We start from the raw sequence: 17,247 nt of genomic DNA on the forward strand, positions 1-17,247 counted from the left end.
CTTTCATACATGTTATTGTACCTTAATCTCATTTTATTTCTTACTTTATTTTTTAAAAGTATATTTTGGAATCTATTTATATTATATATAATGTGTAGTCCATTGCTTCTATAATATATTTCATTGGATCCATAATATATTACTAATCTATTCTCCTACTGAGTGTCCCTCAACTTTTTCTTACAATAACATACACACACACACACACACACACACACACACACACACACACACTACAATCAACCACTTTGTACAAATCCCCTTATAGAACTTCTCGGAGCTAGGTGCCCAGGAATGGAAATGATCAGTCATAAGCTATATGCCTAGTTACTTACAGGAAGTACCTTCTGAATAATTTCCAAAATGTCTGAGGACATCAATATGGTTAACGACCCAAAGTTCTTGTCTCGCCACATTTGCAGCAACAGCTGGCATCATGCACCTTTCCAAGTGTTGCTGTTCTTATGAGTGTTGCCTGGTATCTCATTATTGTTGAATTTGCATTTTTCTCATTTCAACTTAGTGTGAATGATTCTTTAGAGAAATTTCAGGTATTTTAACTTACATCCCTGTGGTTTGCTTTTGCCCATTTTTTCTGTTGGGCTTAAGCCTATTTTTCCAGTGTTAGGAACAAGAAGTTTAGGGAAGACCAGAGCAGTGGTTAAAGGCAGGGACTCTGAAGTTAGACCAAGGTTCAATTCCTGGATTCACTGTTTACAGCTTATGACATTACCAAGTTGTTTAAGTTTCCACCTGTTTCTTCTGTGTAAAGTAGATAAGGTCTTAGTGAATGTTCAATGTAGTAATCTGTTTACTGTTACCACAGTATGGCCCACAGCAATCATTTGAAATCTTAACTGATATTACTTTTGTTAAAGAAAGCCCTGTATTCTCCACCCTCCCCGTCCCTACCTTATGGGAAATTTTTCCAGAACCCTCAAGATAAGTGGTGACAGACTACCGTCTTTATTGTTATGGTGACTTTCTTTTCCTTTTTTGATAAAGTAATACTGTATCGAGGGTATGATTTACGTGTAATCAAATGCACAGAACTTAAATGTTCTTTTCCATTATTTTTGACAGTTTTATACATGCATGTAACTACCACTCAAAACATTTCAAACATTTCCATCAAATCAGATAGTGCCTTTGTGCTTCCCTTCCGGTCAAACCTCTTCACGCCCACATCCCTGAGAAAATTTTTATTTTGATTACCACATAGCAGTCCTGCCTGTTCTTAGGCTTTATATAAATTGGATCATACTGAATGTGCCTGGATTCCTTTCCTCACACAATATTTTCTAATTTACTCATGTTGCTGTAATCATGAGTCATGTTGTTGCTGCATTTCTTTTCATCACTGACTAGTAGTCTATCCTATGAATATACCACAAGTCGTTTATACACCTATTGATAGGCATTGCGTTATGTCCAGTTTGGGGCCATTATGAATAAGCCTGCTAATGAAGACTTTTTATTAGAAATATGTGTGTGGGAGGGCTGTACATATGCTGTAGTATATTTTGAGAAAATACCAACTAGTGCATAGATTTAGGGTAACTGTATGTTTAACTAACTGCTAAATAGTCCTCAGCATGGTTGTACCATTTTATACCCCCAGCAACAAGGTAATATAGCTCCAGCTGTTCCACATGCTTGTCAACATTTGATATTGCCCATCTTGTTTTATTTTAGCTACCCTACTGGGTATGAAATCGTGTCTTACTGTGGTTGTAATTTGATTACCAGATGATGAATTTCCTATTCATGTGTTTCTTGGCCATTTGTATGTCTTCATTTGTGAAATATCTATTCAAATCTCTTGTGTTTTTTTGTTTACATTGGGTTGTCTTTTTTGTTGTTGTTGATTTATAGGAGTTCTCTATATATTCTGTATATAGGGTCCACATTTTTAACACTGTCTTTTGATGAGAAGATATTTTAATTTCAATAAAATTCTATTTATCTTTTTTTTTTTTTTCTTTTATGCTTTGTTCTTTGGGAGTTTGTTTTCAGTTTAAGAAATCTTTCTTATTCCGATGCCATGAAGACATTCTTTGGGATTTTTCTTTTATAAGTTTTATTGTTCTAGCAGCTATGTTTAAGATGTTTCAATCTGCGAGTCATCCTGAATGCATTTTTGTGTTTGGAGGGAAGTAGGAGTCAAATTTTATTCTTTACAAATGGAATTCACGTTTTTTCAACACTCCTTTTTATTTCAAGCTTTTCTTTTCTTATTTGTTTTGGTGTTGGTCAAAAGTCAACTGACTGAGTATTTATGATTGTGAACTCTCTGTTTTGTGATTGTAGACCAGTGCCACACTTTATTACCAGGGATTTATATTAATCTTGAAACAAGGTAGTATAAGTCTTTCAATTTTTTTCCCAAGATAATTTTGCCCATTTTACATATTATGCATTTGCATGTAAATTTTATAATCAGTTTGTCAATTTCTTCAACAACAACAAAAGCGGGTGGGTTGTATGTAAAGACATTTGATGAGAACTGACATCTTACAACTTTAATCTTCCAATCCATAAACAAGATATATCTCCCCATTTATTTACATTTTTAATTTCTCTCACCAGTGTTTGATAGTTTTCAATTTAGTGGTCTTGCACATCTTTCATTAGTTTTTTCCCTAGAGTTTTGATGTTTTTTGATCATTTTATAAATAGTTGACTAAATATAATGTTTCCATTGTTTGTTGATAATATATAGAAATATAACTTGTTTTTGCGCATTGACCTCTAAGCTGTTTTTACTCATAGAACTTTTGATACCAAATGTGTAAGGTTTTGTTTTCTTTTCTTTTCTTTCTCATACCAACCAGTTCTCTGGCTCTCTGCACAACAGCTGGGTTTCCTACAATCCAATTCAGTTCTGACATTAGGTACCCAAAGTTAGCATCAGACTCCATGCATTTAAGGCTCAATCCAACAAGATGCCCTCACTTCAGATACCAGTCACAAGTATTGGATCCCTAAGTTACCCACACTCTGTCCAACTTGGGTACAAGGTCAGGGAGTTCCCCAAACCCCTCTCCTCTTTCAGGTTCAATAATTTGCTAACACAGCTCACAAAACTTCTGGAAAACACTTTATTTACTACTACTGGTTTATTATAAAGCATATTAATGAATAGCCAGGTGAATAGGTACATAGAATGAGGTCTGAAAAGATCGTAAGCACAAGAACTTCTGTCCCCAAGGAGTTAGGGTCTCACCCTCCCAGCGTGTAGACTGTTCACCAACTCAGAAGCTCTCCAAACTCCATCATTTAGAGTTTTTCATGGAGGCTTCATCATGTAGGAATGACTGATTATTAACTCAATCCCCAACCCCTCTCTTCTTTCAGAGGGTTGGAGGAGTGGAACTAAAAGTTCCAGGCTTCTAATCAAAGCTTGATTTCTCTGATGACCAGCTCCATCCTGAAACCATCTAGGGACCTGCCAAGAGTAGCCATATTCGAACAAAAGACACTTCTATCACCCAGGGAATTGCAAGGGAACTAGGAGCTTTGTGTCAGGAACCAGGGACGAAAACCAAACATATTTATATGATATCACAACCTTGTATTCCGTGACCTTACTAGATTTCCTTATTCATTTCTTAGTATCTTTTCTGTAGATTTCATGTTTTCTACATACAAAATCATGTCATCTTTGAAGAAGATAATTAATATTGATATCAAACAATATTTGATATAATTAATATCAAATACTTTTAATTTTTATCAGGTGTACATTTCATTTCCTTCTCTTGTTTTAATGCATAGAACTTAAAGTACATTTAATAGAAGTTATGATAATGAATAATTTTCCTCATTGTTCCACTTAAAAGTGTCCAAAAATTTGGTATCGTTAAATGTGGTGTTAAGTCTGTTTTTTATGCATGTATTATATCAATATAATAATAATAAATAATAAAGAGGAAGTTTTCCACTTTTCTGTAGATTCTCATTTTGCTGGGTTTTTAAAAAAATTATGAATGGGTGTTGGATTTTGTCTATTTTGTCTATTAGAATGAACATATGATTTTTTCCTTTATTCTGTAAATATAATGAATCACATTGCTTTATTTTTTATGTTAAATCTGCTTTGCTCTCTTGACATAATCCCCACTTGGCTATAATATATCATCCTCATTAAATACCCCAAGATTTACTTGGCTAATATTTAGTTAGGAATGTTGCATCTGTATCATATAAATTATTGATCAGTAATTATTTTTTAGAATTTATTTTCTGTATTAGAATTACGCTGGCCCATAAGACTGATTGGGAATTGTTCCTTCTTCATCTATTTCCTGAAAGAACTTCTGTAGAATTGATATTATTCTTTAAATGTTTAATAAAATTCACAGTGAAGTCATCCAGGCCTGGAGATTTCTATATGGAAATATTTCTGATTATGATTTAATTACGTTAATGGCTATAAGGCTATTCAGGTTTTTAATTTCTTCATGTATCACTTGTTTTGAAGAAACTCATTATCAAAATTATTGCCATAAAGTCATTTATAAGAGCTCCTTATTATCATGTGTTTGTAGGATCTATAGTTATGTTTCCTCTGTGTATTTTTAATACTGATAATTTGGATTTTGTCTTGTGTTTCTTAATTAGTCTTCTTGGGGTTTTATCAATATTATTAATTTTTTCATAGAAGTAACTTCAGACTTGCTGATTTCTGTATTGCTTGTCCATTTTCTACTCAGTTCATTTTTGCTTTTATTTTCATTTTTCATCTTATTTTGGACATACTTTATTCTTCTTTTGTTACCTTTACACACTGGAATATTAGATAACTAATTTTACACTTTTTTATTTTCTAATATAGTCATTTAAAGCTATAAAACTAATTATAATTACGTAGTTTCATTTCATACATTTTGGTAGTTTACATTTTATTATCACTTAGTTTAAAATAGTCTCTATTTTCCCTTTTGAGGTATGTTTTACCCATAAATTATTTGAAATTGTGTTGTTTGATTTCCCACAATTTGGAGATTTTTCTTCATGATCTTATTGTTATTGATTTCTAATTGAATATTATTGTGGTCAGAAAATATGTTCTGCGTATTTTAATTATATAATATTCATTGAAAATGTTCTTTGGTTGAGCACATGGCTTATTTTAATTAACGTGACATGTTCCTTAGAAATTAATGTGTATTCTTCAGTATGGGAGTGCAATGTTCACTAAATGTCAATTCAGATGAGTTAGTTGATAATCATTTGTTGTTGCTGTTTATTCCCATATTCTCCAACCTTAAAGATTTTTTATCTAAGTTTTCTATGAATTATTAAAATTGCACATTTACTTATATTTCCAGTATAGAATTTATTTATATTTCCCTTTAGTTCTATCCACTTTTGCTTTATTTAGTTTTACTAAATATTGATGTGAAATTCACATAATATAGAATTTGACCACTTTAAAGTGAGCAATTCAGAGACATTTAGTATATTCACAGTGGTGTTCAGCCACCACTTCTATCTAGTTTCAAAACATTTCCATCACTCCAAAGTAAAATCTCTTACTCATTAAGCAGTTTCTCTCCATCCTTCCCTCTCCCAGCCTCTGGCAACCACCAATCTGTGTTCTGTCTCTCTGAATTTGTCTATTCTGAATAGTTCATATAAATGAAATCATACAATATTTAGGTTCTTTTGTTTGGCTTCTTTCAGTTAGCATAACGATTTAGAGGTACCTCCATGCTGTAGCGCGTATTGGTACTTCATTCCTTTTATGGTTGAATAATATTACATTGTAGGCACATGGCACATTTGTTTATCCAATAATCCATTGATGATCATTCGGGCTATTTCCACCTTTTGGTTATTGTGAATAGTGCTGCTACAAGCATGCGTGTACATGAACTCGTTTAAGAATCTGTTTTAAATTCTTTTGGATATGTACCTAGGAGTAGAATTGTGGGATTATATGATAATTCTATATTTAACTTCTTCTTTTTTAATTTTTTATTTATTTATTTACATCTTTATTGGAGTATAATTGCTTTACAATGGTGTGTTAGTTTCTGCTTTATAACAAAGTGAATCAGTTATTCATATACATATGTTCCCATATCTCTTCCCTCTTGCGTCTCCCTCCCTCCCACCCTCCCTATCCCACCCCTCCAGGCGGTCACAAAGCACCGAGCTGATCTCCCTGTGCTATGCGGCTGCTTCCCACTAGCTATCTACCTTACATTTGGTAGTGTATATATGTCCATGCCTCTCTCTTGCTTTGTCACAGCTTACCCTTCCTGCTCCCCATATCCTCAAGTCCATTCTCCAGTAGGTCTGTGTCTTTATTCCTGTCTTACCCCTAGGTTCTTCATGACATTTTTTTTCCTTAAATTCCATATATATGTGTTAGCATACGGTATTTGTCTTTCTCTTTCTGACTTACTTCACTCTGTATGACAGACTCTAGGTCTATCCACCTCATTACAAATAGTTCAATTTTGTTTCTTCTTATGGCTGAGTAATATTCCATTGTATATATGTGCCACATCTTCTTTATCCATTCATCCGATGATGGACACTTAGGTTGTTTCCATCTCCGGGCTATTGTAAATAGAGCTGCAGTCAACATTTTGGTACATGAGATATCATCTCACAGCAGTCGGAAGGGCCATCATCAAAAAATCTACAAACAATAAATGCTGGAGAGGGTGTGGAGAGAAGGGAACCCTCTTGCACTGTTGGTGGGAATGTGAATTGGTACAGCCACTATGGAGAACAGTATGGAGTTTCCTTAAAAAACTACAAATAGAACTACCATATGACCCAGTAATCCCATTACTGGGCATATACCCTGAGAAAACCATAATTCAAAAAGAGTCATGTATATTTAACTTCTTGAGGAACCTCCAAACTCTTTTCCACAGCAGCTAATTCTCATTGAATTCCCACCCACAAAGTACAAGTTTTCCAATTTCTCTACATTCTTGCCAACATTTGTTATTTTCCCTTTTTTGTTGTTGTTTTTCCTTGTTGCTATAGCCATCCTTCCTTATGGGTGTGAAGTGGTACCTCACTGTGGTTTTGGTTTGCATTTTCCTAATTACTAATGATATTGAGCATCTTTTCATGTGTTTCCTGGACCTTTGAATATTTCTTTGGAGAAATGTCAATGCAAGTCTTCTGCTGATTTTTTAATCAGGTTGTTTGTCTTTTCGTTGTTGACTTGTAAGATTTCTTTATATATTCTAGATAATAGACCCTTATCAGATATGTGATTTGCAAATATTTTTGTAAGTTATTCATTCTGTAGGTTGCCTTTTCACTTTTTTGATAATTCCTTTTAAAGCATAAAAGTTTTTAATTTTGATGAAGTCTTTTTATTTACTTTTTCTCTTATATGTGTTTTTTTGTGTCATATGTAAGAACTCATTGCCAAATCTGAAGTCATGAAAACTTACCTCTATATTATCTTCTATTAGTTTCATGGTGTTAGTTCTTTTATTTGGGTTATGATCTATTTAGAAGTAATTTGTGTATATGTTTTGAGATTAAGGTCCAACTTCATTTTTTAATATATGGATATTCAATTATCCCAGGACCATCTGTTGAATCAGTGTATTCCTTCCTGACTGGTTTGTCGTGGCACCCTTGTTGAAAATCAGTTGGTAACAGATATATAGGTTTACTTATGAACTGTCAATTATATTCCATTGGTCTCTATTTTCATCTTTATGTCAAAACCACACTGTTTTTTTTTTATTAGTGCAGCTTGCTAGTAAGTTTTAAAATCAGAAAGTGTGAGCTAGCCAGTTCTGTTATTGTTTCAATATTAATTTGGCTATTCAAGGCTGCTTTTAATTCCATATGATCTTGAGGATTAGATTGTTCAAATCTGCCAAAAAAAAAAAAAGGACCATTGGAATTTTGATGTTGTTTGCATTGAATCTGTTGATCACCTTGGGTAGTATTGAAATCTTAACAATATTGAGTTCTCCAATTATGCAAATGGGATGTCTTTCAGTTTTTTCAGTCTTAATCTCGTTCTTCAATATTTTATAATTTTCAGCATACAAGTGTTTCACCTACTTGGTTAAATTTATTCCTAGGTATTTTATTCTATAGGGTGATATGATAAATGAAATTAATTTATTAATTTCCTTTTTAGAATGTTTATTGTTGGTATATAGAAACATGACTGCAAAATATGTATTTCTTTTTCAGCAGGCAGTGCCATGAAAGGTTGGGTACCTTCAATATGCAGGCTTGTTTTTGATTTGCTGATGCAGATCTGTGGAATGCTGACAGTACTTCCCAAGTCCCTCAAATCTGGTAAGACACAACCTTCAAATTCTGTCTCCCCTGGAGTTCTTGTTAAGGCTTGGTTTAGTCTTCTTTAAGGTGAGTATAGGTTAGGTCTTACACTAAGGCGTGATCTTTACTCATAAGGAGTGGCCTTTCTATTATTTTAGCTGGCAGTTAGGGCCATTAAGAAATTTATTAATGAGGTCTCTACCCTGGCCCAGCCAGTGCTTCAGTGCCCCTCAGCATCACTTTTCCCCCAGTAGTGTTCAACCTCTAGTATCTCTCCCAACCTCATTGCAGCTACTCTCCAGTAAGTCTTGTTTGGTCTCTTCCTGAACACATAAAACCTATCTCTCAACCACAGAATCATGGGGGACACTTCTAGTGAATTCTGGGCCCCTTCTATTCATAGCTTCCACTTTCCCAATTGTCCATTCCATAGATTCAACCCATTTTAGCAGCTTCAGATTCTGGTTTCTTCTTAATTTCAAAAGGAAGTCTTTCTCTACTAGAGTTGCATCAATGTTTGCCCAAGTAGGGAAACTTTCCCCAAGCTGGTGATCAAGGAGCTTCACTTACAAGTTCCCCTTCTCTTAGGTTTTAAGTATTGTGTTAGCTGTTTTCTATTGCCTAAAAACCAGCTAAGTACTATATTTTATCCAATTTTACAGTTGTTATGACAGGAAAGCTAATGGGGTATAAAAGTCACTCCACCATGGCCAGAAGTGGAAACTCCATCCAAATTATGTTAATGTTCTTGTCTATTAATTCCATCTGAGTCATCTCTTGAGTGTTTTCTCTCTTGACCAGGAGGTACATTCCCTTGCTCCGTCATATGACTTGAAATTTTTGATTGAATGCCAGACATTTTATGTAAAAAAAAAATAGTAAACACTGAGATAAACAATGTCTAATAAAAAAAAAAAAGGGCATGCTGCTTCTTCTGTTATGATAATAATGGGAGAAGGGATCCGACCAAGTTTAATTTTTTGATGACCTGAGTCTGGGCATTATTGTACATTTAATTCATTTAATTTACCCCTAATTTCAAAAATTTGAGGGCCAAATCAGAATTTTTCTGTTAGAAAAGCTTTGGAATAACAACACTACAGATATTCCAGAGATCTCTTTATGTTTTAGAGATAAGCTTCCAGCTTTCTAAATGCTGAGATCTCTCTCTCTCTAATTTACAGACTATACCGCTAAGCTTCAGAGTTGCTGGGAATTCTCTTTGTTATCCTTTCCCATCACTGCCCCCTGCTTTCTGTGCCTATAGAGATCTCTCTCCTCTTGGCTACTCCATTCTAACTTTCAGAGGAAAGCTGCAGTGTACTTGCAGAAAAAAAGGATTTTTCTCAGCTTTCTACCCTGCATGTGGCCTCTGCACATTACCCCTTTGCATTTGTTATGGGAATGAGTTTTTGTGAAGGTTCAGGACAGTCTGTGGCTAGGGCTCTCTAGAATCCTAATCATTTTGCTGGCCTCCACATACATTACGTACATTTGTAGAAAGTCGACTTTTGCCTCAATAGCCCAGCCCATGCTGAGTGTGTTCACCTTGTACTTCTCTGCTAGGGATTGTAGCAGCCATGAGTCTTTTTTTCTCCCAGCAAGTGTTTGTGACTATTTGAACTAAAGTTTCCTTAGTTTGTTTAGGCTGTCTGGTGGGTTTCTAAAGAGCTAGCTGGTTCTCATTGTCAGGTAGGAGCAATGTTCTCTTGAACAATGTTCTCCTGTGTGCTTTGGGATTTATATACATGTATATTTATTGCTAAAATCAAGTCTCCACCCCCCCAAGAAAAAAACCCAGACAGAGATCCAACATGGTTTGAGTCTTCAGGTACTGACCTTAGATTTCACCAGTGCCGTGTTCAGAAGACAAAGTACTGGGCGTGAAATCTAGTTAGTATGTAGGGGTTTGGATAGTTTAAACTCTTATGTGAATATTTCCTAGATGCCTGGAAACCATGTGTAACTGTTCTCTTTCTGGGCTATGAGACCTAGGAGTTCCCCCTCTGACTACTTAATCTACTGACTGCTTTATCTTTTATATATCACTGCTTCTACCTGGAAGCTTTCTAGGATAGCCCCTCACCTCTCTTGAATGAAGTAGGAAAGATGAGGGAATGAGGGAGAGCCCAAAATGGGGCGGAGGGGTTGGCTAGAGGGGAACCTAAAGGAGTAGAGAGAGAGGCAGAAGTGGGAAGAGGCAGAGAGGGTGGCTGCAGCATCGGGAATAGGAGAATAGGCAGGGAGGCTCTGGGGAGAGCTCAGGCAGGTTTCCTGGCAGAGCAGGAGACTTGTGGCCAGAAGTCAGTAGCTCAGCTCCCATGTGTTCTCAACATCATCTGTGGAGAAAGTCAGCTAGTACAGGAGGGGAGGAGGCTGGCCCTGTTCCTGTAAGTTATTTCTGGATGCATTATTCATATTTGATAAATCATTTAGAGGCAGCTACTTTATTAGTTTATAAAGCACATTATATGGTTTTAAATTGTTAATACAGGCTGTTGCGATGCATATTGTACCTCAGAAAAGCCATGCATCACTTTAATTCATAGCCTCATTATAAAGCTTGCTACAAAGGGCTGCGTTATTGCATGAAGGATAGTGGAGTAACATTTCTGCAAGAAAACTGAATGTTTTATTTACATCATCGGTGGCTTGGTATAGCCCATACGAAATGCATTGGAAGATGGAATCAGATCAGATTTTGAGCTTTTTGAGGACAGAGAGCTAAATCTGCCTCCTCCAGACTTATCTTAATCTAGACTTAGCACGTGGTTCTAGTCTGGGTGCCTGAGTATCTAGAAAAGTCTTGCGTGAGTGATCACTTCCTTACTGCCCCCGGATGAGCTGGCTTGTGCACTTCTCTAGGACTCCCAGAAACATTGGTGCAAAGCTGAGCCTAGAGCCTGCTTTTCATTTATTCATTTAAGAGGCACTGATCACCATCCATGTGCCAGGTACTGTGCTAGACATGGAAGATAAAATAATTAGCAGCATACTTTTATTCCCTGACTTCATGAAGTTTACCAGTGCAGTAAGAAGGAGAAAGGGGGTGAATTTGTGCTGGAGTATTGAAATTAACTGAGTTTTATGCAATTTCTAGATGACAAGGGTAGCATACTAGTAAATTAACCAAATATTCAGAAGTCTAAGTGATCCACAGATCTTCATTTAAACTGAAAATAAAACCGCTTCCTCCAGGAAGCCTACCTCAACAAAAAAGCCAAACAAATCTAAGTTTGAATCCTTGTTCACTTTTGTCTGTTTGTCCTTAGCCTCGTTGGTATTCTGCTTTTGTATCTCTAAAATGAGAGTAATTATTGCCTTGCCTCACTGACTCACTGTGAGTATTAAAAACACAAACAGATATTTAGCTGAGAGTCTGAGACACTGCAGGTACTTAGTAAATTGTTGTTTCAATCATTCAACAGTTGAAAGCAAAAGGTGGCAGTGCTCCTCAAACTTAGCTAAAACGTGCACAGGTCCACACCATGGCATTCACAATTGTGGCGCATCAAGGGTGAAATTATATTTTAGGTTAGTGTTAAAGCCTTTAAAACTTAAAGGCTCTCTTCAGATCATGTATAATCTAATTCAGTACCTGCACCTTGGCATCTTTCTCCTCTGGTGAACGGCTACTTTGTGCCTGGCTTTCTGGAACCTAAAGTAGGGGACTGTCTCTCATTTGAAATCAGTGGAAACTCTATATAGCTCATGATGAGGGTTCATATTGAAGAGTAATTGGAAATGATGTAGGCTGGAAGAGGGAAAGTCATGAAGGGTGTTGAACATTAGTCCAAAGAATGCAGGCTTGATGAGTGGACTATAGGGAACCGGAGCTGGTCCCTAAAAGTTGAGATAAAGTGCTACATCATCAGAGACTTTTGCAGGTCGTATGCATCAGTATGTGTGTGGGGAGAGCGTAGTGGGAGATGGGGGCTAAATTAGAGGAGAAGACCAGGTGTTGACCAGTTTGGGTGGTCTTAGCATCTGCAGAGCCTGCAGTTACTGCCTCCCCCAGTTTTCCTGACAGCACTACCATTTAACTCATGGGGGGCACCCAAGAGCCATGCTGACACAGTCTTTCCTCCAAGCTACAGACAAATAATGCTACCTGTGACGACCGTTAAGAGACGGGTGCTTCTGTATGTTTCTTGGGGATATCTCGGAAAAGCAGAGTTAAAGAAAACTTTGAAAAGGAAGGAAAAGTCATACCTGAATGATATTATTATACCAAATTTTGGAATTGGAAAATGCTTCCTTTATATATATGGAAAATGTGCAATAACATTTGCCTTTATGTTTATTGTTAGTTATGGAACGATGGAGTGTGAATGCCTGTGCCCCAAATCACCTGCACGCTGTGACTTTAGTCTTATTAGAAATAATTTTTCATAACTTTTGAAACACTTTTTTGAACACTTTTTTCTGTTGAAAACAGAAGAAAAAAGACAAGGCTTACATATTTTAGAGTGAATGAAGCTCAATGTTAGCAAGTCATTTACATCAAAAATAAGCATAGGAAGAAGAGAAAGAATCTGCACAAATACTTTTTTTAGATGAGATCTGTGCTAACAGGTGAACATCCAGACCAAAGAAACTTTCTCATCTGGTACCCTTTGATTTCTGAATCCATGAAATAGAGTACGGGAGAGAAGTGCAAACACCCCAAAGGTCCCCCAGAAAATAAGTTGCTAACATTGACTGACTTTCTTCTAACTTTTTATTTATAAAACTAGCACCTGTGCATGCTTTTGCTCTAATTTTAAAACTCTGGCATTTTTATTAAAGTAAGAGGCAGATGAGTGATGAATTCTTCTATTTACATTCACTTGGTGTTAGATATGGCGAGATGGCAGAAAACCTACAGTCTTAACTAGCAGGAGGGAGGGAACTCATGGGTTCATACAGAAATCATGCACAGTCATGTGCTCAGAAATGGATTCTCCTCTCTCTCTTGGTTAAAGCTGAAATATTTAACTAGGAAATGTCCTCAATCAGCTCCAAGGCTGTATTTACCAAGTTCAGGGAAAGCTCCCCAGGAGCCACCAGGAAATACTCCCATGGGGCAGCTGGACACCGTTAAAGGAATGGGATCTCCAGATTTCGAACTGTGGACCATTTTTTAGCCGGCTTCCTCTTTGCTTGCCCTAACCCCCAAGAACTCAGGGACTTAGCTGCCACCTTCTGCTGTGTTGCCAGGGTTCCTCTTCCTCCCGAAAAGAGGAACAGAGCAGTTTCCCAGGTACCCTTTTTGTTTCAAAACAAAGTGTGTAAGCTCCTTTTACGTTTTTCTGAGGTGTTTACTGCTAATGAAAGCAAAGAAACAGAGGAATTAAGAAGGAACATAAAACACAAACGAGCAAGTAAACACACACAGACACACACACAACACATATACCATGAGCGCACACATACACACTATCCTTTTCAACGTGTAGAGTCACTTTATAGATCTGATCTCACTGGGAAGGGCAGTATACTTTACAAGTGAGGAAACAGAGGTCCAGAGAGTCTGAGATTTCCTCTGTAACTGGCACTGTTGGCACAAGACCTGTTTTCAATGTTGAGGGAGTCTCGGCTGCCTGGCTCCTTCTGACACAACATCAGAGATACTTAAAATTGCCAGTAAGAGTTTCTCTACAATTTGCTAAAATGTTAGTGGGATGAAACTGGTATTTATATGATTGTTATCATTTTTAAGCATTTATCACTTGCCAAGCCAACATATGTAAATTCATGAACATTTGATCTAACAAAAGCCCACAAGAGAGGAATTTTCTTCCTAATCTTATAGACTGAGGTGGTGTTTCCTTCTAATTGCACATTTCTGAGCTGTGTGCTGCGTCCTCCTGTTTCCCTCACGCCCCATCACACCCTCTCTCACCACAGGTCCCGCCACAGGGTGGTCAGACGTGATCCTTATTCCTGCTCTTTTAAGAGTGGATTTCCCCACATTACTCAGAGGAGCGGGGAAGTGCAGGTCAGGGGATGGGGTGTAGCTTCCTCTGCTCATTCCTCACTGCCTGTCCCCACCAGTCTCCTCTAGACCCATCCTCCAGGTGCCCTCTGATCTTAGACAGTGGTCACTCTGTCCTGTAACATGACTCAAGACTGTGTTGTAGTTTTGCTGGCTGTGCACTGCAACTCCAGGGGGCGCCATTCACTTTGGTAGTTTTAGCCGGAGGGTATTTTCAGCAGATTTAAAAAAAAAAAAAAGACACTCTGGAGGAGCAAGTGGATTTTTTCCTGCGTGCAAATCTGCCTTTTGAGCTGTGGGCCCGGTGGTGACCCTGGTTTGGCTGCGCAGTCTCAGGCAGGGGCCACGATTCAGTCATCTGGCCTTGGTTCCGGCACATCCTTCTTTTTCCCAATTATCTGAATGGTGCACTGTCCTTGTCCCGGATGGAAATTCACAGTCTAATTGCTACAGGTTATAGGTATGTATTACTGTCTATAGATAACTAGATTCAACATTTTAGTCAAGTCCAAGTAAGCAACTTGTCTCAACAGAACAGATTGCTTTACATGTGTCAAGTCTGTACATTTGCTGTATTTCCTTTGCATTAAAAAAATGTTTGTAGCATAATAAGTAAAATCTCCAAAGTACTGTATTAACTCCTTTAAAAAGAAAAGAAGAGAAAAAGAAAAAAGAATTGTCTTCATTCCTTGACCACAAATCACTGGTAGTATATTTTTAATCTTTTTCCTGCTTTTTTTCTTGGTAATTGACTATTAAAATGACATTTTATTTCTCACTGTTAGTCATTCTTTGGGAACATGAGCTGCTACCTTTCCTTTATATGAGCATTCTGAAGTAGAGTGACCACACCCTTAAATTGGACATGTCGAGTGTCTCCATTTTCTTTTTTGCTGTTACAAATATCGTGAGCACCTTTTTGCACATTTGAAGGTTTTTCTTCTTTAAAATAAATACTGAGAAGTAGAATCATTTGGTAAAACAGTAGAAAATGTTTAACGATCTTGAAACACAGAATCAAATTTATTTACAAGAAGCACTGTGTTATTTTATTCTCCTAATAGAAGTATTTGAAAAAGCCTGCCTCACTGTACCATCAGCAATCAGCAACCTTGAAACAATTTGATAGCAGAGTACCCATTCGTTTTAATACGCATTTCTTTCTTATTTTCTAAAGAAGTTAAACATTCTCTCACATGTTTATTAGCTAGATTATATTTCCTCTTTTTAAAACACTTGTTCATGTTCAGAGTCCATTTGTCTGTCATTGTGTTAGTGCTTTATTTATTTTCAAGGGCACATTACTTATTAATGCCATTATTTCTTTATGTATCATATATTTAAAATATATTCCTGAGTTGAGTTCCTGAGTTTTTAGTTCTTTTTTTTTTTCAGCTTAAAGGGTCTGCCACCCTCAAGTAACCACAGTGGTCAGTGAAATGTTTAGCTATGTATGATTTTAGAATTTTATATTTGTATTGTTTAAAATAACACTTAATTATCAGGAATTTATGTGTCTATGTGACATGCATCTGTGTCACGTGGTATTACTTGATTATGCAAACAGTCCATTTTGCCAGCCACTTTTACTAAATATCCAACTTATTTCTCTTCATTTGTGGCTATTCCTCAGTGCCTGGGGATCAGCTCACCTAAGGCCCATCTGCTGACTCTGCTCAGCATCGCCCTAGCCAGGCCCTAAGAGACCCCACCTTCCCTCCCTTTGATGTGACTTAACCATCCTAATAATCATCTGAAGTTTTAAAAAGAGGTTTTAAATATATTGTGTACTTGAAGTAAAAATATGAAAGTCCTCGTTTAATTTTTTTTTTTTTTTATTTCATTTGGTTGCTCTGAACATCTTGGTTCTATTATCTTAAAAGGACAATACATAACTGCCAGGTAAGACTGATAAATCAGTTGTAATATCCAGGCAGATTAGGAAACTACGATGGGGAAATGGCTATCCACATCTCTATAGGAAGAAGATACAAAGGGAAAACTGTTTTAAGTAATTGGAGAAAAATGGGGATAAGTTTTTTTTTGTTTTTTTTTTTTATGTTGAGGGTAGGAGTTTATTAATTAATTAATTAATTTTGGCTGTGTTGGGTCTTCGTTTTTGTGCGCGGGCTTTCTCTAGTTGGGGCGAGCGGGGGCCACTCTTCATCGTGGTGTGCGGACCTCTCACTGTCGCGACCTCTCTTGTTGCGGAGCACAGGCTCCAGACGTGCAGGCTCAGTAGTTGTGGCTCACTGGCCTAGTTGTTCCGCGGCATGTGGGATCCTCCCAGACCAGGGCTCAAACCCGTGTCCCCTGCATTAGCAGGCAGACTCTCAACCACTGCGCCACCAGGGAAGCCCAGGGGATAAATTTTTTATGTCATCTGAAAGCACTGAGTTCTCTAAGTTGTCTGATATTCCCTAAGGAGATAAATTCCATAACCATAAATATGAAAAAAAAGGTTCGTTTTGAGGCTTCATGGAGGCCGGATGATCCTAAAAGGAATGGGAGTCTTTAAGAGAATTGACCAAAGAGAAAGAAGGCTGGAGTTGGGATGGCTGTCAATCAAGTAAGAGTAGATGGGAGTATATATCAAGTAGTCTTTTATTTCACATGTTGGCTCAAATGTGAATCTTAGCTGGTGTTTTGGCATTTAGCTGTGTACGTTTTAGTTGTTTAATGTCTATATATTTACTCGTATCTCTCTCTTTTTTTTTTTAATCTAAAGAGTCTAGAATTCTACTATTCTTTCAGATATCAGAACTGTTTTCCCTGACCAAATCATGGCCACTGCTACAGATTTAGTGACTCCAGATCAAGAAACTTCTTTAGTTGATACACAAGTAACTTATTATGGGAGACGGTATTGTGTAAATACAAGGAGTTTTAATGTAGGGTCAGAAAATAGGGGTTCAATATATTCTTGTACCACCTACCTGACCAGGCAATTAAACTCTCTATGTCTCAGGGCACTCTGTAAAATGGGA

General features: G+C 36.9%; 1 long non-coding RNA gene across 2 annotated transcripts in view; it reads left to right on the forward strand.

Moving 5' to 3' along the window:
- LOC125960902 (uncharacterized) overlaps nucleotides 1-17,247 on the forward strand; it is a 251,240-nt gene that overhangs the window by 68,815 nt on the left and 165,178 nt on the right. The window contains exon 1 of one of the 2 annotated variants that reach the window (XR_007471054.1): nucleotides 8,196-8,301. The exons of the other annotated variant lie outside the window; for it this stretch is intronic. This is a non-coding gene — a long non-coding RNA (uncharacterized LOC125960902). Of the gene's footprint in view, nucleotides 1-8,195; nucleotides 8,302-17,247 lie in introns of those variants that run through there. 2 annotated transcript variants of the gene reach the window in all.

Source organism: Orcinus orca, chromosome 13, assembly GCF_937001465.1.
Source record: "Orcinus orca chromosome 13, mOrcOrc1.1, whole genome shotgun sequence".
In the NCBI taxonomy this organism is placed as follows: domain Eukaryota; kingdom Metazoa; phylum Chordata; class Mammalia; order Artiodactyla; family Delphinidae; genus Orcinus; species Orcinus orca.